Genomic DNA, 22,955 nt, shown 5'->3' with positions numbered 1-22,955 from the left:
CCCGCCGGCCCCCCCCCCCATAACGCAAGAGGCTTCGGGGCAAAACGACTCCCCCCCCAGCCCCTGAGTATCCATTGTTTTGTACCATCCCCCTCCCTCCCAAGCCTGGGTAGAAGAATAATGACTCCAAAGCATCATTAATTTGCTTCTCTTTCTTTCCTTCTTTCCTCCCTCCCTTCCTTTTTTGTTTCTTTCCGTTTCTTTCTTTCCTTGTCTTCCTTTCATCAGCAGACTGTATTATTGTGGAAGCATGAATTTACAAACAGGTGGAATGAATACCGATTCGGGCATTAGAAAGAAGATGCTTTGTGTGTGTGTGTAAGCTTTTTAAGCGTTCAGCCCTTTCACTTGGCGATTTGATTTTCTTGTCTGTTGCTTTGTATCGTAATGGGGGTAATGGGAATAAAAGAGGAAGCACTGTTTTGCAATCTACCCAAAGAAATATTTTCGAAGTCTCTGGGGATGCTGAAGCAAAATTAGGTTGCAGATGTGGACTGTGTAGTCTTTGCCTCAGCGTGATAGCTACCAACAGTTTCTAGATTTATACCTGTGTAATTTTGTGCACTCTTCATAGATGTCAGGAGGTCTAGTATCTACTTAGAGGGATTACTGTATCAAAAACTTACTTTTTGTTATGTTATTCAGAATTCTAGGGTACAATTCTGTAACCAAATGTACTTGTGTCTAAATGTAGCAACACTGAAAAGTCTTTAATCTGAAAGACTTCGGTTTATGAGTGTAACTAATCTCTACCCTCACCCCACCACGTCATGGCATGTATAACTATTGTGGTGTATTTGAAGACTTGGCTTTTGCATACAATCTTAACATTAAGTAAGCTTATATTTATAATTTGAGTTTATTAAATGTTGATGCATTTCTGTGTGACAGTGACAAGAATTTTAGGAATGCAGTGTGTAAATAACCATTCTCTACGTATGGAACTTAGACTGAATGTGATAAATCTTTTACCTTTATTTGTACATGAAGTACAGTGTAAAATTTTTATATAATTATGAATATGCATTTGAAAAATAGACCATGGGCAAAAATAAAGTCTTTATCTAAGGTTTGCAGTTTTCAAATGGCTTATGTGTAGTATAAGGCTAGCTTACAAAACTATATTCTTAAAATCCCAGTTTCAAGTTATAGAAATAGCTTGTCTTTAAGGGTACTGCATTTTCCCAGGGTGCTTGCTCAGTTTTTGAAGTAGCAGCTGTATTAATCTCAAGTGGGTTTTTGTTTTCTGATCTCACATTATTAATAAAATTTTCAAGTTTTAAAATTTTTCTTTTATTATAAATTGTTATGATTAAAGAGTGATGTTAAGATATACATTAATAGTTTGCAGCTAGATTGGTTTTTAGTTTACCATGTTCAGAAAGTTGATCAGAGCTATTTTTTGGGTAGTTGTAACAAGTAAAGATCATACATCAACTTGTGAAATGCAAGCGAGTCAGAAATTTGAAACATTTTATATTTAAGTAGAAACACAAAAATAATCAGTTGCTTTGTTATGCTTTCTAGAATTGTGCTTTTAAAATTGCTATTTCTTCTGTGACTTGGGACAGGGCTGAATGACTGCCCCCCCATATCAGGGAGGCATGAACTGGAATTCTACCTGGAATAGTCCCAAAGATGGCTGGTGCTGGTACATTTTGTTGTTGTTGTTTTAAGTTGTAGTCTCTCTCTGTCGCCCAGGCTGGAATGCGGTGGCACCCTCACTGCTACCCCAGTGTCCACCCCACCGGGCTCCAGTAATCCTTCCGCCTCAGTCTTCCAAGTAACTGGAACTACAGGCATGCTACCACTCCTGGCTAATTTTTTGTTTTATTGTAGAGACGAGGTCTCACCAAGTTGCCCAGACTGGTCTCGAACCTGCGGGCTCCCAAAGTGCTGGAATTACAGGCTAAACCACTGAGCCCGCTCAGTGCTGGTACATTTTTTTTTTTTTTTACCCTGGCTTACCCATGTGGATTATGGGGAAGGGTGAATTAAATTTGAGTTTTTTGTTATATAGTTAGTTGAATTACAGTCATATTTGTTTAAACAACTTTTTTTTTTTTTTTTTGTAAAACGTTATTTAAATATAAAAATCTGTTGTGTTCTTTTGACTTCGGATACTCCAAACTGTGTATATATAAGGATGCATATTTTTGGAGACTGAAGATTAATTGAAGGAATATATCTTTAGTACTTGGTTTACTATATCATTTATGTATCCTTTTTATGTATGAAAAAGCATAAAACATATGCTTATAACAAACAAAACAAGATTTTAAAAGCTGCTGCTGCTGCTACCATTAGTAATAATAATAAAGCCCAACCAAACAAGTTAATTTGCAAGTCCTTCATTGAGGTCTGAGGTTTATGGCTTAGACTGGGAATAATTCTTCAACTTGTTTATAAAATATAAATTAATAGAGGAAACTTAGATATAAAATGGACTGATATTTACTAATAAGACACTAATAGGAAATTGGTAAATATTTTGTTATAGATGAATTAGATAGAAATAGTCTGTAATTTAGCAGTGAATGATACATTAAGTACTGCAAATATTAAGTTGGTATTTTTGCCTACTAGTAGACATATTTTATATTTCATTATACATTAGACATATAACTTAAGGCTAAATATTTCGTAGACTAAATTATGTACATATACTCTCCTTGTATCCCCTATTTTAACTGTTTAGTCTATCTTCTGAACTTGTTTCTTTTACTTGTTACACGGCATTAAAGTTGTACCCTGAAATACTTTCTCTGTTACTATAGTAGTTAAGTTTTTGTATTTTCCTACCTTCTTATCTAAACTGACTTTTAAAATCTGAAAAATTTCTAAGTTACGTGTAATCTGTAGTGTGTTTGAACTTGGTAAACTATAAAATTTTCAAAAAAGTACTTGCTAATTACTGCAGGTTGAAAGGAACTGCATAAGTCTGAGAAACTTATGTCTAAAATATGTAACTGCATTTTATGATAAACTAGTGTTTATTCTGACTTTGGTATTTTCTCCTGGTTCCCAACTATAGCACAGCATCTTTAAATCAGCAAAGCGAAGTTCAAACACATAAAAGAATATTCTACATATCAACAACCCTTAAACTTTTGAGATGTTGATAACGTGTTTCTAGAAAAAGTATGCAGCTCCCATTATCAAGATTTTAAAGAAAACTAATTAGACTTTACACTGTATATCTCATTCCAACTTCTCTAAGGATCAAAACTGATTGCAAAAAGTAGTACATGCTCTAAAAGGTGAGAATTCTTATATGGGAAAGAATGAACATATGCTTGTAACTAAAACATAACCCTTAAAAGAGGTATAATTGGTTCCTATGTGAAATGAATCTTGAATACTTTTATAAATTGTTTTGGCATGTCTGTCCTCTGTTTATAGCACTGGGAAGACTCCTAATGTTCTAATATTTTATTTGCCCTCATTACTATTTAAAAGTCCTACCATTTTAATTAAATAATTTCATAGCTGATAAAGATAAGTCTTCTAGTTTTTCTAATGTCTTGGAGACAAAGTGTCTTGTTCTGACATAATTTGTAGAGCTTGGAGTTAGTTTTATCAGTTAAATTTGGGTTTTCTCAGTTTCCAGTTTTGCATTGTATAACACTTCCTGCTTTCAAGACTTTCACAATCTTGCAGATAATCTTTATGTTAACTTTTCAATTTTGTTCTATAAATATTTCTTACTAACTACAGTTTCATATTCAACAATGTCATAGAACTTTTGAATGCCATGTGTGTTCCAGACTCTGAGGATACAAAGATAAATATACTATGTTTTCTACTTTCAGTAAATTCGGAGTTTTTTACATGAACTGGATAAGTTAATAGTTGATAAACAATGTGACAGGATACTTTAGCAGCAGTATACACTGGCAAACTCAGATGAGTTAAGAATCAGACTGCATGTATAACTAGCAATGCTTGCTGGAGGATAGGATAGGATAGGAACTATCTCTTGAGAAATAAGTAGGATAGGTGTAGGGTAAAAAAACAAAACTCACAAAGATCAGAGATGTTTAAGTCCATTTGGAAAATTGCAGGGGAATAACAGTTTGGATTTGTCTTTATTGTTAGTCTATATGTCTCAGGATAAGCATTGAGTATGTCTTGTCTTAATTACTACAGTTTCTCCAGTATGTAATGTCTACACTTTGTTAGACTTCAAGTAGAAAATTAATTTTAAATTAATAGTCTAGGGCTCCGAAACAAACTGCATAGGCCAGTGAAAAAGACAAAAAATATGTCATCACATTTTTGTTTTTAAACACGTTTTCTGTCCTTGGAGCCCTTCAGGTCTTACAGGCTTTCTTTTTTTTCCCCATAATGTAAAATTTAAAGGAAGTTTGGTAACCAAATGTAAAAAGCACTGGAATTACTCCTGGAGGCATAAGAGAGTTGAAAATGAGAACATAGAGAAAACACTTAAACATGTTTCTGTTTTTTTTTTTTAAAGCGGTTTACAGTAACAAAGTTGTGACAGACTTGCGAAGAACTTTTTATGATACCATTTGTTTTATTCATCAAATATTTTAGTAATAATTATAATCTAGGATCATAAAGAAGAGGTTAATTGATATTAGTAACTTTTAAAAACATGAAGAGCATGTATTTCAGGAAAATTTCCACTCAAAACGATGCAATTTAAAACTCGATCTGTTAAGCTTTTCTCATTGGATTGGTTTGCTTAATGAGTTAAAATATAGTAGGCACCAATGTTTATTGAACAACATAAGTTCAAACAAACATTTATATCAAAGTACTGAATCAGCGCAGTACAATATTACTACTATGTAGTCTGTAGAGGTAGATTTTATACTTACGATGTGTTTCTTTAGCTATAAAATATGTAAAATCGAGTAACTGAACATGTTTTTCTTGATCAATTGTGAATGAAAACATAACCTGTTGCAGTGATATGACAAAATGGCTTAAGTATTTCTCACACGTTTATTCTGTTAAGGAGAATAAACTTTATTCTCTTGGCATTTCCTGGTCACCTGGACTGGGAAAATTAGGTTAGAAGCCATAGTTACTTGTTTGCTAAAAGTATGTGGTGTTTAACAGACTGAGTGACCTGAAATAGATTATATTTAGTTCAGTTTTGATTTGTATGTATCTGGGATATAGAATTCAGAATTTTACTGAAGAGCTTAAGTTCTGGTTCAAATAAATTACATTTTATTTTAATATTGTGATCTCTTGAATTCTGTGACTATATAAGGATAGGTAGAAGTGCTCGTTATTTATTTCATTGCTAAAACAAATACTGGTTTATCTAGTATGTGTTAGTTACATCTCTAAACTCATAGAAATAAGATTCGTATATGCTAGGCAACTTAAAATAGTAAGGTTTTATGATTTAATCTTGAAGACATTTATTTTTGTACTTTGTAAGTAGTGATTTGAAATTCTTAATACTAGAAATATGGCCTAGTTTCAGAACACCCACTAAGCAACTGGGAACTCAGCATGCTAAATGGCTGGTAGTGCTGCAGTATTTTTTAAATTTTCCCCACTTCCTGTTATATAATAGCTTATAGTAGTACACACAGAACAGTATTTGGGACAAGAACAAAGAATACTGAAACTGCAAAGATATTTGAGATTGTGTCAGGCCTTGAGTTGGACATTAAGCACCTAAAGTTGATCAGCTATAATGATGGTTAGTGAATGTTTGACATAAATCAGGTGGTAATGTTTTAAGTTGTAAACATGGCATGAAAAACAGTAATTATTTGGGGGCTTGAGAAAAATGACTTTTTTTAAAAAGGAGTCACTATTTTTAAAACACAACTTAAAATTTTTATTTAGAAAAATTTGATAATTCCGATATAAACATTCCCATGATGTTTGTGTACAGTTCTTAAAACTTTTAGTGAAAATTTTAACATTTCCCCCAGTGTTGTGCAACCTAAACATTTTAGCATTGTTTCATCCTGTGAGAACCAGATACTGAAATGAGAAACTATAAAGAATGAGATTTACTGGTTTATTTGTTGTTGTCCAGGAAAATATGATTGTAAAGAGATTTAATAAAGCATACTTTTACTAGCTTATTTTTGTTAATTAAAAAAAGACCAAATTGAGCTTACATTAAGTGTACACAGATAGATAGTATAGTTAAATGTTTCAGTTAACAGATTTTATGGGCCGGGCACGATGGTTTAGCCTATAATCCCAGCACTTTGGGAGGCCAGGGCGAGAGGATTGCCAGAGCCCGGGGGTTTGAGACCAGCCTGGGCAATTTGGTGAGACCTCGTCTCTACAATAAGTCACAAAAACTAGCTGGGCTTGGTGGCGTGTGTCTGTAGTTTCAGCTAACTGGAAGACTGAGGCAGAAGGATTGCCTAAGCCCAGAAGGTGGAGGCTATGGTGGCCGTGAGCATGCCACTGCACTCTAGCCTGGGCTACAAAGAGTGAGACTCCAACTGAAAAAAAAAAAAAAAAATCTAGATATATATATGTAAAAGGAAGAACTTAATGCATTTTCTTTGAAAGTCAGCTATGTAACTTTTGTAGAGTTAACTCCATGAATAATGCCTTAATGCATACAAAAATACAAAAAGTTTATCTGGCCTTTTCTCAGTTGGAACTCAACTGTACCTGACATATATATGTGTATGTGTGTGTGTATATATGTATTTGTGATAATTGCTAAAACAACAATGATCCTGTGGCAAGATCTTAAAGATTTTGTTTTATCAGAGAAAGTTGAAATTAAGTTGAATATAATTGAAATTTTACTATATTTTGTTATGTTCAAATTCTTTGAAAATTGATAACCATAAATTGTAGCTTCATGTGATAAATGTAAAAATTGTTCATTAGCACATCTTATTTCTGTAACCATTATCTAGTTATTATAACTAATTATACAGATTGATAATAATTGATTAGCTTCCAAAAGCAACTAAAAATCACTGTTAAATAATGTTTTTCTTTCTGGCATATTTAAATAATATATCACTTACTATCTGCAAATTACTTTATGATTTGCATGTACATGGTGTGGGCTTTTTTTAATAGTAAAGCTTCTGTAAACTATATAGGAATCATATTTTGGGATTTGTCTTAGTTGGCTCAGACTGCCATAACAAAATTTCATAGACTATGTGGCTTAAACAACAGTAATATTTTTTTTCCATTGTGGAGGCTAAAAAGTCCAAGATCCAGGTGCTAGTGATTCTGTTCATGGTAAGGGTTCTTGCTGATGGCTGCCTTCTGCTGTATCCTCACTTGGAGGGGGGGGAGAGATAAAGCTCTCTAGACTCCTCTTATAAGAACAAAAATCTTACTATGATGACCCTACCCTTGTGACCTCATCTAAACCTAATATTATCTCAGAAAGAACCCATCTCTAAAAGCCATCACATTAAGGATTATGCTTTGACATAAGAATGGGGGGGATGAAGAGGACACAGTTAAACAAGATTATATTTACAAGATAGTAGGTAGTACTTAGCAGTTTGAAATTGTAGGTTTGTTTTTAATATGTTAAATTACAAAAATAAATGTCATTTTTTTGTATACTAAAAATATAAGCAAGAGAAGTCTTTGAATATTTTGTGTAACTTCTGATGGGAGAAATTCCTTATTACTGTAAGTTAAATTGGGTATGGCTGCTTCTTATGTTTCTTTTGATCTTTATGAGAAAGAGTTTTGCTTTGGAATATTTTAAAAAATGTAATACAGCAATAAGAGATTATATTTTTAAAATTCAAAATGTATTATGTAAATTCTATGTTAAAGAAACAAACTGTCAGGACTGTAGATAAATAAATTAGTTGAGTATAGAAGTCTTTCTCTAAAGTCTCAAGAATGAACTCTATAAATGTGAGAAAGGTTATTTGTTTTATAATAATATCAAAACTTACCAAACACTTGAATGTAAGTTGCCAACCTTGAGACCACACACTCCTCTAATCTTGTATATATTTATTTTTGTTTTTATTTTTTCTGACAGTTTCTGATGCTTTCTAGAGAGAGTAATGGAAAGGATTTATAATCAGATACACCTAGTGAAGGAATGTGTGGGCTTGTATATACAAAAAGGAGCAGTTAAATGTAATTTATTTTTAAGCCTAAAAGTACTGAAACTCCTTTTTTTTTAAGTTGAAAATACTTTATTGTAGTCACCTTAGTGTATATAGAAATTATATTTTCCCTCTTTTGCTTTACACGGATAACTGTTCAACTTTTTTGTTGTTACCAGTTTGCTTAGGAAAGGAGAGTAAAGTATATCTTGGAAATACTTAAATTGTGTATGACATGTTTGGAGGTCCTTGGTAAGAAAGGCAGTTTAAGCAAAGATTCACAAGTAAATCTTTTTTTTTTCTTTCTTCTTTTTAGCTTATATTAGTGTGGCATAAAATCTTTTCAGATTTTGGTCAACATATTTGGTCAACATATTTCATGTTTACTGTTATTTCTTAGTTATTTTGAGACATTTAAGTCCTCTTTATTCTACTCTACCTTTTTACTTTGAGACTTTGCTAGAGAATTTCACAGTTTATACATATGGTGAGTTGAAGTGTATGAGAGAGCTGCCATCCCAAGTATGGCTTATAATTGTGGGTTGTGTAAATAGGAATTTTCAGTTCTTTCTCTAAACTCTTGTTTTCCTGGAATTTAAATTACATATATAATCTTTTGCTTTCTAATAAGAAGTAATATAGATTTCTTAAAAAAAAAAAACAAAACCTTCCATTTATTTGCTACTGTGTAAAGTAAATGAATTCTTTCGCTATGTCTTTACAAAGTATTTCATCTTGCTTCCTTACCAAGGGAGGAAAAAAGTTGAATGAATATATTTGAAGGTGCTAGTTGTGGACTCTTGGCATCATTCTAATTAACATGGGCAAGTGTAGAACATCTTTTATCCATGGACAGCTATTCCTTTAACCTCTTTGAAAACTACTACCTCAGGTTCACTCGTGCTGCAATGTATTTCTCCATTTCTTTCTAAACAATAACGTTCCTTTGAGCATGTTAATTTTGAGTGTTCTCTTGGTCTTTGGACCAATCTTATGGTCTTCCAATTTGAAGGTTCCTTTTTAAACTCTTAAACTACAAAAATTTATAGCTTTATGTGATTATGCAGGAAGAACTGTTTCTTTTTAAGTTATTTAAGAGAATTAGAAGTCTTTCAGACTTTAGTCATTTTTTTGGGGGGAGGTATTCATATTAAAATTTTGAGTGACTTTTAAGTAGAATATAGGAAAATGCTGTGTATGAGATAAGGCCTTGTCTTTGTTTATTGTTCATTGTCTTCATTGAACAAATGTTTATTGGGCACTTATTGTGTACTCAGTAAAAGATTCATAATATCTTTTACATTGTAGAGTGCTTTATAGAGTAAAAATTGCTGCTTTATGTGAGGAGCATGCTGTCTAGTATAGAGATAAAGCCAAGTTAACAAATATTCATTATTCTTTCAGTAAATAGAAGTGCTGTATGTGCAAATTATTTTTCTAAGTCTCTATTTTCCCATTACTTTTAAATGAGGGAGTCAGATGCTAGCCTGGCAAGTATAATACAGCTTGATAACTATTCTGATAGAGGAAATTGTAAGTGGGAACACAGAGGTGATATGCAGAAAGGCTTTAGAATAATTAGGAAAGGCTTTCCAGACCTGTAAGCTGAGATGTGAAGAATAAGTAGGAGTTAGTTCAGTGAAGAACTGTAAATCTGTGTGACTGGCAGAAGAAAATAGCTTGTGCAAAGTCCTGGACACAAGATACGGGAGGTTCTGCTAGGGGATGTGAAAAAACTTCTTGTGACCAGAGTGCAAGGTGGGAAATATTAGTTATAGTGAAAGTAAACAGGGACCAGATCTTGAAAGGCATGTTAAGAAATTTGGGTTTTATCTTGAGGGTTCCCCAATTATTTTAATTGGATAGTAACCTGATTAGATTTGAGAGTTTGAAAGATCTTGAGGATTACAGTGTGGTGATTAGGTGAAGAACAGGATGTGGGGGAGTGGTTATAGTGAGACTAGTTAGATAGCTGTTAGTAGAGAGAATTAGGTATATAATACTCTGTAGTAGAGGTGAGAATGAAGAGAAGTTGATGGAGTTAAAAATATTTTAGGAGAAGAGTTGATAGAATTTGGTGATTGTTAGGATGTGAAAATTGAAGGCGTGAGAGAAGAAATCAGGATGACTCCTGGATCCCTGGTCCCCTTTCACCTTTTTTGGTTGATTCACGCTTACACATCTGTTTTAAGAAGCCCTCCCTGGCTTCCCTGACTTCCAAGGCTGTCTTAAATGTCTTCCTTTTGTGCTTGCTTTATCCACTTGCCTATAAGCTTACAGACAAGGGTTGTGTTTTATTATTATTGTATACTTAGCACTTTGCACAATGTATGACATGTATAAATGTTGACTGACTGAAAATGTACTTTTTATTTTTTATATTTATAAAAATGTAAATACTTATAATTGGGTATAATTGGTTTTTTTGAAAAAAAACTGTTTTACAACTTGAAAGTGAATCAGATCATTCATGCACTTTTGAATACCACTTGTAGAATCAGTTTATATTGTGATTCTGACCTTAAGTACTGGATATATTAAGTTCTTTATGGGCAATTATGGATCAGTTTAAATAAGCTTTGATTATTATATTGACTTCCTCTTGCATTAGGCATTCATATTTTTTCATAAATAAGGTTTTAATTGGCTTTATCCTTTATTAGTTAGAAAGTAAATATACCAAGCAAACTATCAGTGTTATATATTTTGTTCTGTTCCAAAATGAAAATAGCTTTTTTCTTTCTGATTATGAAAGAAGTGATTGTTTACTGTATGCATTTAAAAGATTTACATACAGAGACAAAAGTAGAAAGTTGCCAGGTATAGTGTCTCATGACTATAATCCAAGCACTTTGGGAGGCCAAGGCAGGAGGATCAGTTGAGGCCAGGAGGTTGAGACCAACCTGGGCAACATAATGAGACCCTTTTCTCTACAAATTGAAAAAAAAAAAAAATTAGCTGTGTGTGGTGGCATATGCCTGTACTCCTAGCTATTTGGGCAAGTAAGGTGGGAGGATCATTTACGCTCAGGAGGTTAAGACTGCAGTGTGCCATGCTTGCTCCTGCCACTGCACCCAGCAAAAATCACCTATAATTGAATGATAACATTGCTAACATTTGGTAAACATTCTTCTAGATTTTTAAAGTTTTATGTATATATATATGTGTGTGTGTGAATGATAAAAGAAAAACCATCAACAGGAAATATTCATAACATGTATATAAGAACAGGTGTTAATATTCATTCATACCAGTATTTAACTAAATAAACCAGGAAAAATGGGGTCCTAAACTTCAGTTCGTACAGGAGTCCAGGCAAGTAACATAAATGAGTGAACACAGTAGGAGAAATGTATGAAGTAATTCAGTTGGAGAGCACTCAGAGGGTAGCTTCTGTTCAGTACCAGTAGATTTTTGCTATTAAGAAATATGGAGCCGGGTGTGATAGCTTGCACCTGCAGTTCCAGCTATTCAGGAGGATCCCTGGACTAGGCACTACATTCCAGCCTGGGCAACAAATATTGAGACCCCCATCTCTAAAATAAGAAGTATAGACTCAGTGATGCGCGTGTGTGTGTGTGTGTGTGTATATATATATACACATATATATATAGTATATATATGTATATGTATATATGTATGTGTGTGTGTGTGTATATATATATATGTATATATATATATATGTATATATATATATATATATACAATTATTTTTTTAATGAGAAGTTTGGATTTGTATGTGAGGCTCCCAATGATTAAATTTTGACAAATTAATAAAAATTAAAAACACAGTATGTGTTAAGCATAGTATAGCTGTGGGCTATATTTTGTCTGAATACCACAAACAGTGGAGGAATGGAAAGATTTGCTCATTTTTACTAATTTTGTAGATTAAACTAATACATAATTTTTCATACATCAGATTGATGAAAATGAAAATGATTAATAATTTGCAAGGTTGTGAGAGTGTAAATTGATTCAGGCTCTTTGGAAGAAGACAACTTGGAACTACGTATAAAAATTTAAAATGCATATTAGTTTTGACCTAATGGTTCCACTTTCAGGAATTTGCCGTATAGAAATATTAGTTCCTAGGGATGAAGATTTATGTTCAATGAAGCACTATTTATCCTGCCCCCCCCAAAAAAAAGCAGTGAAAAACTTTAAATGAAAAAAAGAAAGTAGAAACAACCTAAATATCGGCTGATATAGGAATGATTAAATTATGATGCAGCCATATCACAAATCAGTCAGCAGTGAAAACAGATGAAGTATATACTGAATATTACTGTATGGAAAGAATCCAGAATTTACTGTTACTTATATGCAGAATTATGATTTATATACATCAGTTTATACCATACATATATGCCATTATTATTATTATTATTATTTTTTTTGAGTTGGAGTCTCACTCTGTCGCCCAACTGGAGTGCAGTGGCCGCTCCCGGCCACCGCAGCCTCGACCTGCTGAGCTCTGGCGATCCTTCTGCCTCTGCCTTCCGAGTAGCCGGAATTACAGGCATGCGCTACCATGCCTGGCTGATTTTTTGATTTATTGTAGAGATGAGGTCTTGCTGCCCAGGTGGATCTCGAACCCGCGGGCTCAGGCAATCCACCTCAGCCTCCCAAAGGCGCGGGATTACAGGCTGAGCCACCGAGCCCGGCTTATGCCATCATTTTTAATGTATATATAATATTGCACGATACTATAATTTAGTCTATTTATGTATTTGTAGATTATTCCCAGTGTTTTGCTATTTATATGCACATTGTAGTGAGCACTCCTTTACATACATCTTTGTAATGTTGTCTCCTAAGGTATGTTCCTTTTGTAATTTATATAGTGATACATTAAATGCCTGAAATCTGAAAGGTAGTTTGGGGGGCATACATTGGTCCCTGGGAGTTTGTTGTTTGTATGACTTTTTAACTGAATAAATGTGCCTTTGGCATGGTAGACAGAAAACTAACCGAAAAGTGGCACTGTGATTAGTCATCCAAGATTCCTTAAGATTTTTAAAGATAATTTAAGTAGTAGTTTTGTCTGGTTCATACATGTTTTTTGTCTAGTCTATACATGCTTATAAATTCAAAAGTTACAGAAATATAAATTAAATCTCCCCCTTTGAAACAACTTCTACCTAGTTTCTCTTCTTGGGAAACCACTACCAGTTTTATGTATCCTTCTGCATATATTTTATACGTATATGTATGTTTTATGCATATATAAATATATACTACTTTTTTTCTGTAAACGACATACTGTTTTGTAGCTCAGTTTTTTTCTACTTAAATATAAACATACCTAACATTTATATGAGGGAGAACTGCCAAAACTCAGAATCTATATATAAAAATTATGTATTCTAACATGTTTAAATTTCAGTCACATTCAACTTTCAAAGTATTCTCCATTTGATGCAATGCACCTATCAAGATGCTTTTTCTACTGCTCAAAACAGTTTTTGAACTTCAGTCAGTTTTGATGCCTTTTAGTGCTTCTGACATTTTTTTGTTTCGTCTTTTCCAATTGGCTCATTTCCCTTTGAGGACTTTTTTCATCTGTGGAAACAAAAAAAGTCACTCAGGTTGAGATTGACTGAATAGGGAGGGTGGGGCAGGGAGTCAAAAACTTCTGAACACTCAGCACAGTGTGGGCAGGTGCACTTGTAAATCACCCAAGATGAAATGGGCAAAAGCATAGAAAGAATCTCAAAAAAAAAAAAAAAAAAAGGACTGAAGCCTAATGCAGCTTCTCATAACACTAACTGGTATACTGATGCCGATGGGTTCCTAGGACACTTACCTAGCTGGAGAAGCCTGTACTACAAGGGGCCTGCCCTCCAAAAAATAATTCTGGGTTTTTTTGGGTCCCCCTTCATAAAGTGCTTCATCTATTCTAGGCCCTGCTCTAACAAGTGTTTTGGTGTTGATTAATAATCGTCATCACAACCTGAGAGGTAGATAATATTATTCGCTTATCACAGAGGAAGAAACTGAGGCACAGAAGCTAAGTAAAATGCTAGTAAGTTTTGGAGCTGGAAGTTAAGTTCCAGTATCCGGTAATCTGGCTATAGAGTCCTTACTGTTAGCTGATATGCTGTGCTTGCTCAGTTGTTTCATACCAGTGCATACTTGTTGCCCCATTCTTTTTAATAACTACATAGTATTCCTTTGATAAACAGTAATTTATCTAACTAGGTATTTGTTGGTAGACCTTTCATTGTTTTCATATAATGCTGTTACAAATAATGCTAGTGTGAATATCTTTGTGCCGATACATGCCTGTGACGTTTTGAGTAGGTAAGTCTCTTTCTGTATTTCGTTTTCATCCTTTTAAATAGGGGGATGGTAAGGGAGTCTTATATTCATATAGTTTCATGTTTTTGAGATCTCATGTAAGATTTTATGAGTGTACTTAGCTAATCTGTATTATAGCATTATGGTTATTTCCTCATCTTTTACAGTTAATGGATTAAGAAATAAATTGAGGTATGTTAACAGTTGAAATATACTTAAAGGTGTAAAGCAGTGCAGTGTAACGATGTAAGCATACTTTCCCCTCTCCAAGTTTTGTTGGTTATAGAAAAATATCAGAGTTTGTAACATGTACATTATATTCTGTAACCATGACTCTGTCTTTTCTTTTTTATAGTCTTAAACCAATAATTAAATGAATTCAATGCTCAAAGTTTAGCCATTTACCATAGATTTTCTTTTTATCCTTTGGATGGCTGAACTCTATAATCTAGTGTTTTCTTTAAGAGCAGTTCATAGAAACAATATTCTTTGCATTTTTGCATATTCAATAATATTTAACTGTTGCTTTTAAAAACAATTTTATCATTACTATTTTTTTAGTCGGGGTCTCATTTTGTCACCCAGGCTGGAGTATGGTGGCACAATAACAGCTCACCACAGCCTTGGACTCCCAGGCTCAGGCAATTCTCCCACCTCAGCCTCCTGGGTAGCTGGGACTACAGGTATGTACCACCATGTCCAGTTAATTTTATGGATTTTTTTTTAAGTAGAGACAGGAACTCAGTATTTTGCCTAGGTTGGTTTTGAACTCCTGGGCTCAAGCAGTCCTCTAGCCTCAGCCTCCCAAAGTGCTGGGATTATAGGTGTGAGCCATTGCACCCTGCCAACTGTTGTTTTTATACTGACCTATAGTATAAAATAAATTCTTAAGTCATATTTGTTTCCCCTTGAGTACTCTATAAGTATTGCTCTACTGATTTTTAGCGTTGGTTCCCTCCTCCCTCTTGGGATTCTCTTTTTAGATTCTCGAAGTACAGTCATTTTACTGTTGTAATATTTATCTTGATTAATCAACATTAACTTTCCTGAGGAAAAGATATGCCCTTTCAAACCATATGATTTCTTGTCCTATTCCGATTTTCCCATGTCTCTGTGATACCAAATAAGGTCTGTGAAAGGTTCAAGGGTTTCAAAAGAGATTGTTGGGTTTGCACTTCTGACTGTGTCATGTACTTGAGAGAACTGAGCTCTGATCGTTTTGAAATTTGAAGCCATCTCTGACTTGAGATATGCCAGCATCCCTCTTTTCCTTTACTGCATTTGGCAGCCCTTCTCATATAGTGTGGTTAGGGATGCTTCCTAGTTTGCTGAAGATGTAGTTCACGTTTGTTTCTCTCCTAGTTGTTTTGAGTTTTTTTTTTTAAGAAGAAAAGGGGGACAAACCATCTTTCCCTTGCTGTTTTCAAATCAGAAATCCTAAAAACTGTAGGACAGTTCGGTTTTGTCAATATGGAGACCATTTTACTGTAAGCAATAAAACATATGCAGATGTAGTTTTTTGAAAGCCAAAAATGGTTCATTTACAGAGGTTCTTTTAGATCAATTTTTTTTAATTAAAAAGAATCAGTTTAACATTTGAGTTTGATTATATCAGTTTGTATTTATAAAGCCTTGTACATTAAAAAGAATTAAGAATGAGACTAGAGACTAATGACTGTAGTTAGGCATTTGTTTTGAGTGCTCATCAGTTCCTTGGTTTGCTTTAGATGTTGATTCCTTTTTCAGCTGAATCTGAAAATGGAACTTTCATGCACTAGATTCTGCCACTAGAATATTTTTAAGTCTTTTTGGCATAGTGAATGTTAGTTCTGGAATAATCTCATATTCTAAATGGCATCTTGTTTTTCAAGGGAAATGTCCATTTATTTTTCTCACTTAATGGCCCTTTATACAAGAAATATATTTGAAAAATTTCATAACTGGTGGCCAACCCTGCTTCTATTCTCTGATTTCAACATATGCTTGTATTCATTTGACCCATTTCTATGTTATCTGTCCTTTGTCCATTAGTAAGAGCAGGATGGCAGCTGAGAGAAGCTGGGTATTTTTTTTCATTCTCTTTCTTTTATGTGACCGACTATATTGCTTTCTTAGTCTCTAATATAAAAGCATACCTAACAGCCTGGTAGATTATTGGAGCTTTCAGTTTTAAGTCTTGGTCACTCCAGTTATTGATCACACCAGCATTTATAAAATCTCAAGTAAAGTTTTAATAATTATAGAAAATTTTGTTAATATTCTAATTTGTTTGATAATAGTGAGCTGTGTTTACTACTAAATGAAATTGTACCTTGAACACTTGAAACACTATGAGATATTGATAGGTGTTTCTCAGGAAAGGCTTTGTGATCCAAATAAATTTGGGAAATCTTGTATATAATATAATAATATAAAGAACACTAATAATTTCTGTAGTAAAGGCAGAGTCTAATTATGATTGAAATACATCTTATTCCAAACCTATTTGGCTATGAAACTAGATGATATAGAAATAATTATTGGGAAGAGCTGAGAATGTATTACAGAATATTTTCAGATTAACATATTATCAAGATATTTCAAAACATTTGCATGACAGTTATGATTATAGTGGTAGGAAACTAATAAACTTTTTAATATGGATAATGATAACTGTACCTCAGGATATAAATATACTCTGAACATTTAATTATGGTAGTATCATTTCTATAAGTCTAAGAGCTTTTTGACCTGGAAATTTTGTCAGAATTTATCTTCCACATTGAAAGTAATTCTTGAGTGCCTATTATGTATTAAATACCCCAAATTATTCTTTGTTTGAAACTTCTATCAAGATTTAGCAGGAGGAATTTTAGAGCTTTAAGGTACCTATGAAATCGTGTAACCCCCAGACTAATTTTTCAGATGAAAAAACAGACCCACAAATGCAGCTTTTGCCCAAGCCACACTGTAATTTATGAAGGAATGTGGAACCACAGCCCACAATTTCACATTTTTTGATCTTTTTTTATACTGCATTTGCTTTGCAATATATTACTTTTAAGCATATTATTTTTGAGATGAAAATTAGTTGGTAATATTTCCATTTAACAAGAGAATTGAAGGGAATAGATTGAGTCACCTTTGATGTTAGATTATAAGGTGTGTCAAATTTAATATAGATAGAACCCAAGTAAGTTTCTGGACATCTATTTCCCTTCTCACTTCTCTGAATTGTTCTCCTTTTCCTAGGCAAGAGAAAAATTGTTTTTTAAAACAAGCATGTATCCTTACCAGTATTACTACTAAGGAATAATTAGCACTAGCTTTTAAGAATTAGTGAATAGGCCAAGCAGGGAGGAGTCAGGTTCTTTTCTTAATTTAGCTATGTCTTCACTTCCTAGTGGTCACTTATGGAAACATTTATCTATATGTCTTACTGTGAATGGAAAAGTGGACTTAAATGACTATAATCTGTAAGGTACCGAATTTAAATTTATAAAATATATTCTTTTCTGGCATTCAGTAGAAGATAATTGGAGTCTGGATTATATGAATTAGTTATTTAGATATATTATTGGACTGAATTTCTCTTTTAAATGCCAGAATGATAAGTAAACTACTAGTGTGAGCAGTAGAATCAGGACTGAGATAAGGGGGGAAAGTAATTATTTTGAGGTAGACATTTGGATTTTCTGCATTTCATTCGCCACTTTTTTTTTTTTACTCAATGGTTCCCCATACTATAGAAAGCAATCCTGCCTTTTCAAATCTTGTTCTATCCTTACATTAAGTTTGGTATATATTCTTTTTTTTCTTACTCTGTGCTTTTCCACAGATGTGCAACTCTTTGTACCTTTATATTTTTCTTACACAAAAAGGTGGATGAATCATATTATGAAGAGGGCACATTTTTAAGAGTCAGCACATATGGTGAAAACAGTATATAATAAAAAATGTCTCTTCAAGCATCTCTAACTGCTCATAAAGTCTATTATTTGTGGTTTGGATGTATAGTATATGTATATACAAATTCAGTGATTTTTATAGTTATATATTTTGTGAGGCTATATTAATTATTCAGGTGTTGCTTAGGTATTACAGCAAATTTATGAACATTCCAATTTACCGATTCTTCTGTTTCTTTTCAACTTTGTTTGCTATGATGGTTTTCTCAGTTTCTTTCTTATTTAATGTTTTCCTGTTTTTTTTGATTAATTCAGATGTTTTTTCTTGAACAAATTGAGGAGCCATCACCACCTACTCAACCCTAGCCACTTGGATAATTGGTAAACACGTTTTTGAGAATGGTTGAGTATCCTAAAATATAATTTGCATACTCTCTCTATAGATTGACCACATACTTGAGTGGAAAAGCAAAAGAGTGCTATAAATTAAGTTACTTCTCTCTCACTCTCCCCCCCCAAGTTCTGGTCAGTCTGTAGTGATATTTCATCCTGATTTTAATTTACTTTCCTAATCATTAATGATATTAAAAATATATATATATTTTTTTTGAGTTGGAGTCTCACTCAGTCGCCCGGACTGGAGTGCAGTGGCCACTCCCGGCCACCGCAGCCTCGACCTGCTGGACTCTGGTGATCCTTTCGTCTCAGCCTTCTGAGTAGCCGGAATTACAGGCATGCGCTACCACGCCCGGCTGATTTTTTGATTTATTGTAGAGATGAGGTCTCGCTGCCCAGGCGGGTCTCGAACCCGCGGGCTCAGGCCATCCACTCACCTCAGCCTCCCAAAGGCGCGGGATTACAGGCTGAGCCACCGAGCCCGGCTATATTGAAAATCTTAATTGAACTTACTTGCCATCTAGCTCTTTTTGGTGAGCCTTTTGCCCATTTTCTACTTGAGTTTTTTTTTTTTATGTTATGTTTTGAGAGTTTTTTATGTTTGTAAATGTAAGGCATTGCCAAATACAAGGTTAGCAAATATTTTCTCCTAGTCTATAGCTTGTTTTTCATTCTCTTAACAGGGTTATCTGTAGTGCAAAATTTTTTCATTCTGATGAATTGCATTGTATCAGTTTTTTCTTTTATGTACTGTGTGGTGTCATGTCTATGAATTCTTTATCTAGTTCTAGGTCCTGAAGAATTCCCTATATGTTTTCTTTCTTATATAAGTTTAAAATTTGCATTTAAATAGATGATTTGAGTTAACTGTGAATTTTGAGTTGAATTAATTTATATAGTGTGAAATTTAGGTTGAGGTTCTTTTTTGTTTTTGCTTTTTGGCCTATAGATATCCAGTTGTTCCAGCACTATCTAAAGAACTTTTATTCTCTGATAAAACAAAATTCATAAGTCTGACTTGTACTTTGAATGAATCTTTTATATGATTTATTTTTATTTTTTGTTTTAAAAATGTGGGGTACAATTCAGGGTTATGTGTGATTTTTGAATCATCATACATTTGTCTACTGGAAAATATTGGTTCATTGAGTTATGCAGACTTACTAAATGTTGAAACATCTTAATTATGCAATTTTAAAAGACACGTTATTAATAATGCCACTGATCTCATTAGAAAAGTCCTTAAATATTGGTAGCTTTAAAGCTCATTGTGGCAAATACATGTTTTCTAAAGTTCCAATTTTTGTCTTAAGGTCTAATTTTATCACCAGCGACAATTATTCTCAGTTGTTTTCTTTGAAGTGTCAGGCTCACTTGCTTCATTTTTGTGAAAATGTCTGCCACATATCTGAGACTGAAGAGGAGCCACATGTTCTCCTTAACTGGCTCAGGTTTTGATAATCCATACCAGAACACCTCTCTATAGTAACACCCTTCTAGTCTACTCAGATTCTAACTTCTTCTGCCAGAGAAGTAGATATCTTCTTGTATGGACACCCTCATTTGCTTGGACTTGTTTTCCCTTGTGGCTTCTTATCTGATTGATTATTTTGGGAGTGTGATTTTTAATTCCTACGTATTTGTGAACTTTCAAATTTCCTTCAGTTATTGATTTCTAATTTCTTACATTGTGGTTGAGAACATACTTTCTGTGATTTCAGTTTTTATTTATTGGACTTGCTTTATGGCTTTTAACATGATCTGTGCTGGAGAGTGTCTCATGTTCACTTGAGAAGACTGTATATTAATGTTTTTTGGGTGAAGTTTTGATAGATGTCTATTAGGTTTAGTTGGCTTATAGTATTCAAGTTTTCTCTTTCCATGCTTACCTTCTGTTTAGTTGTTCTATCCATTATTAAGTATGGAATATTGAAATCTAAGTATTACTGTTGAATTGCCTATTTCTTGCTTCAATTCTGTCAGCTTTTGTGCTTTGTTGTATTTTAGTGCTTTATTATTTAGGTATGCATATGTTTGTAATTGCTATAGCTTCTTGATGGATTGACCCCTTTATAAAATGTCCTTTGTCTCTAGTAAAAATTTTTGTTGTAAAGTCTATTTTGTCTGATACTATAGCTACTCCAACCCTATTTTACTTACTGTTGGCATGGTGTATCTTTTTCCATCCTTTTAGTTTCAACTTACACTGTTTTTGAATCCAAAGTATGTCTCTTGACGATAATAGGATAGAGTTAGATCATTTAAAAAAAGCAGTTCTACCAATTTTTGCCTTTTGATTTGATTTTTTGTTAATCCATTTATATTTACTGTAATTGTGGTTAAGGTAAGATTTATGTCTGCCAATTTGTTATTTTTTTTTTACTTCATATCTTTCTTCTTCTATTCCTCTATGTTTGTTAAGTAGCTAATTTCTAATGTACTGCTTTTTTTTTGGAATTGGAGTCTCACTCTGTCACCTAGACTGGAGTGCAGTGGCCGCTCCCGGCCACCGCAGCTTCGACCTGCTGGGCTCCGGCAGTCCTTCCGCCTCAGCCTTCCAAGTAGCTGGAACTACAGGTGCGCACTACCACGCCCGGCTGATTTTTTGATTTATTGTAGAGATGAGGTCTCGCCAAGTTGCAGGTGTCGAACCTGGGGGTTCATGCAATCCACTCACCTCGACCTCCCAAAGTTCTGGGATTACAGGCTGAGCGACCGAGCCCGCCTAATGTACTGCTTTTAACTCTCTTGTTTCTTAGTGGTTGTTCTTCAGTTTAATATCCTAAATTATATCTTTGTACATTATGTGCCCATTAACAGGTTTATAATTATTGCCTTAGGTACTTGTTTTTTACAACAGATATGAAAAAAGTCACAAGCAAAAATACATTTGTAATGTTTTTTATATTTACTTTTGTTGTTACCTTTACCTATGCTCTTTGTTTCTTCATGTGTATTTGAATTACTTCCTAGTGTTCTTCCATTTTAGCCTTTAATATTTCTTATAGGGCAGGTCTACTAGCAGTGAATTCTTTCAGCTTTTGCTTATCTGGGAATGTTTTCATTTTGCCTTCATTTTTGAAGGATAGTTTTGATGCATATAGAATTCTTGTGTGACAGAATTGTTCTTTCTTCAAAACTTTGAATATTTCCTTCCACTGCCTTCTGTTCTCTGTATTTTCTGATGAGGAATCAGATGTTTATATTATGTAGTATTTCTAGTATGTGATATGTCACATCTCTTACTGCTTTTATTTTTAGTTTTTTCATTCTCAGGTTTCTGAAATGAGAAAAGAAAGATTTTCTTTTTTATTTCATCAGTTTGATAATAATTTGCCTACATGTGACTCTTTTTGAATTTATCCTACTTGGAGTTTGTCGAGCTTTTTGAATATGTATATTAACGCTTTTCTTCAGAATTGGAAAGTTTTCAGCCTTATTCCTTCAAATATTCTTTCTGCTACTTTTTTTCCTCCTCTTTTGGAACTTTCCTTGTGTGTGTGTGTGTGTGTGTGTGTGTGTGTGTGTGTGTGTGTGTGTGTGTTGGTTCACTTGATGGGTATTCCATAGATCTCTGAGGCTCTGTTCATTTTTCTTTATTTTTTTTTCGTTCCTTTGACTGGATAATCTTTTTTTTTTTTGAGTTGGAGTCTCACTCTGTCGCCCAGACTGGAGTGCAGTGGCCGCTCCCGGCCACCGCAGCCTCGACCTGCTGGGCTCCGGCGATCCTGCTGCCTCAGCCTTCTAAGTAGCTGGAACTACAGGCGCGCACTACCACGCCTGGCTAATTTTTGATTTATTGTAGAGATGAGGTCTTGCCAAGTTACCCAGGCGGGTCTCGAACCCGCGGGCTCAGGCAATCCACTCACCTCGGCCTCCCAAAGGCACGGGATTATAGGCTGAGCCACTGAGCCCGGCTTGGCTGGATAATCTTAATTGACCTATCTTCAGATGTGCTGTTTCTTTCTTTTGCTTACTCACATCTGCTGCTCCTACTGAGTCCTGTGAGTGAACTTATTTCAATGATTGTACCTTCAATTCCAGAATTGACATTTGGTTCTTTGAAAAATAACTTTTACCTCTTTATTAATATTCTCTAATTGGTGAGACATTGTTCTTATACCTTCCTTTTCTACAAGTCATGTTTTCATTTAGCTTATTGAACATATTGAAAATAGCTGACTTACAGGAAACTTGATTTACAACTTCTGCCAACGTGAATATGGGTTATCACAAACTTCTGTGAGCCTCAGTGTCCTCAAGCTTTGGACATGGTTAATAATAAATGTCTAAGTTGTCCTGTTGGAACACT

At 34.0% G+C, this 22,955-nt stretch overlaps 1 protein-coding gene across 3 annotated transcripts in view; it reads left to right on the top strand.

Annotated features, from left to right (window-relative positions):
- The window catches only part of SHOC2 (SHOC2, leucine rich repeat scaffold protein), a 97,043-nt gene that overhangs the window by 1,178 nt on the left and 72,910 nt on the right, over window positions 1-22,955 (top strand). The window contains exon 1 of one of the 3 annotated variants that reach the window (XM_008054941.1): window positions 2,361-3,260. The exons of the other annotated variants lie outside the window; for them this stretch is intronic. The gene's annotated coding sequence lies outside the window, so the exon portion shown is untranslated. Of the gene's footprint in view, window positions 1-2,360; window positions 3,261-22,955 lie in introns of those variants that run through there. 3 annotated transcript variants of the gene reach the window in all.

Source organism: Carlito syrichta, unplaced genomic scaffold, assembly GCF_000164805.1.
Source record: "Carlito syrichta isolate Samal-C Ts95f unplaced genomic scaffold, Tarsius_syrichta-2.0.1 Scaffold301619, whole genome shotgun sequence".
NCBI lineage: Eukaryota > Metazoa > Chordata > Mammalia > Primates > Tarsiidae > Carlito > Carlito syrichta.
This window is presented reverse-complemented; position numbering and strand designations above follow the sequence as displayed.